Source organism: Chiloscyllium punctatum, chromosome 14, assembly GCF_047496795.1.
Source record: "Chiloscyllium punctatum isolate Juve2018m chromosome 14, sChiPun1.3, whole genome shotgun sequence".
Classification (NCBI taxonomy): Eukaryota; Metazoa; Chordata; class Chondrichthyes; order Orectolobiformes; family Hemiscylliidae; genus Chiloscyllium; species Chiloscyllium punctatum.
In genome coordinates, this window is record NC_092752.1 from 6682568 (window position 1) to 6685093 (window position 2526).

The following is a 2526-nucleotide window of genomic DNA, read 5'->3' on the forward strand; positions in this document are numbered from 1 at the left end:
GTCTGGTGAACCTTTGCTGGACTCCCTCAATAGCAAGAATGCCCTTCCTCAGACTAGGAGATCAGAACTGTGTACAATTGAATTGCAATAATCAAAGAATCCATCAGCTATTACTGTTTTGATTAGATTATCTCTCTTCTGGAAGCAAGTGGACCAGATTCAATCTTTTCACTTCCTCTTCACAACAAGATACTTTTCTAGTTGGACCAGAAGGTGACCACTCGTCTCTACACTAGACCAGGCAGATCCTGGAAGAATGTATAGCTCCACACTATTAGTGGTGGCATATATAACAGTGTTGAGGCAGCATCTGAATCTCTCCCTTCCATATGGTGTAAGGACCACATTTAGAGTATTGCGAGCAATTTTGGGTTCCATAACTCAGGAAGGATGCATTGGCCCTGGAGCGGGTCCAGAAGGGGTTCACGAGAATGATCCCAGGAATGAAAGACTTAACATATGAGGAATGTGTGAGGACTCTAGGCCTATACTTAATGGAGTTTATAAGGAAAAGGGGGGATCTGACTGAATCATGCAGAATACTGAATGACTTAGACAGAGTGGAACCTGGGAAGATGTCTCCATTGGCAGGAGATACGAGGACCCAAGGGCACAACCTCAGAGTAAAGTGAAAACCCTTTTAGAATGGAGGTAAGGAGAAACTTCTTCAGCCAGTGAGTGGGGAATCTCTGCAGTTCACTGCCACAGAAGGCTATGGAGGCCAGGTCATTGAGTATATTTAAGACACAGATAGATAGGTCCTTGATAGCCAAGGGGGTCAAAGCGGAAAAATGGGGTAGAAAAACCTATCAGCCGTGATTGAATGATAGAGTGGATTCAATGGGTCTAATAGTCTTATTTCTGCTCCTATCCCTTATCATCTTACAATCCCCTCATTGGTGCTGGCGAGCGAGTTTTAGGGTTTTGATCCAGCAATAGTGAAGGAATGGAGTTCCAGTTCCAAGTCACGATGGTGTATGGTTTCAATGGAAACCTGGAGACGGTGGCCCCCTCCTGCATTGCTGCAATTCTGGGTGGTACAGGTCATAGCTTTTGAAGGTGTTTGGCGAAGGTTGTCACAGTTTACTCTGTGCAAATTGGGCTTCCACATTTCCTTCATTACAGCAGTGATAAATTTTCAAACACCAGATTGCAAAATGTTTTGGGACAACCTAAGTTTTGAAAGGCATGATAGGGGTGCGTGATTATTCTTTGTGTTATTTAAATACTGTATTTAATTTCTGCTAGTGTCCACAGAAGAGAATTCAGCCAATAGCACAGCTCAGTGTCAACTGCAGAAGCTTGCAGCAAACAGTAATAGAATTCATTAACTGCCCTGGATGTTGACTGCTTCCTGACAAGCAGAATGACCTATGGGGGAAAAAAAATCTTTCTGATTGAGGGCCTTAGAGGTAATAATTAATTAAGAACAACAGTGAATAAAACAGCCATGTTTTCTTTCTTTTCTCAACTACATAATTGAACAATTAACCAACTATTCCCATTTCTGATCAGGTCCTCTCTGGTCTAGAGGAAACTGGACAAAATTCAAATTTCCCACATTCAGCAATTCAACATTTCTCCCATTAGAGAAACTGGGAATCCACTTTCTAAAAACAGGAGACATTAAAGGGTATCTAAAATGACAATGGGTTTTAATTGAGTAGTTAAAGAGAAACATGTTCCAGTAGCAAGAAACTCAGTCACCATGAAATACAGATTTATACTGGAGACATTTTTGTTTGAACACAGTGAGCTGTAGTGCTCTGGAATGTATTTCTTGAAAGGACAGTGTAAACAGATGCAAAAGGAGAATGTTTTGTTAATAATTCACAGGTTATGAGTGTTGCTGGCTAGGCCAGCACTTATCGCCCATCCCTAATTGCCCAGAGGGTGATTAACAGTCAATCACATAATACTGTGGGTCTGGATTCACATGTAGGCCAAACCAAGAGCTCTTGTGGCACTGAGTTCAAGTCCCACCTGCTCCAGAGGTGTGTCATGGAATGCCTGAACATGTTGTTTAGACGTATTTTATAGGCCAGGTAAGGATGAGGGTTTCCATCCCAAAAGGGCTTTAGTGAACCAGATGGAGTTTTCCTGACAACAGCTTTATCATCATCGGTACGGTCACTCAGCGTTTAGTACTGCTGCCTCACAGCGCCGGGAACCCTGGTTCAATTCAACCCTCAGGCAACTGTCTGTGTGGAGTTTTCCCATTTTCCCTGTGTCTGCGTGGGCCTCCTCCAGGTGCTCCAGTTTCCTCCTACAGTCCAAAGATGCAGAGGTTGGATGCATTGGCCATGCTGTAATGTCCAGGGTTAGGTGGATTAGCTGGGAAATGCAGAGTTATGGAAATGGGGTGGAACTGGGTGGGATACTCTTTGGAGGGTTGGTGTGATTGGGCTGAATGGCCTGCTTCTGCATTGTAGGGATTCGATTATTCGATCCTCAATTCAAGATTTTTAGCGAATTCAAATTCCATCACCTGCCATGGCAGGATTTGAACTCAAGTCCCCCGAAATA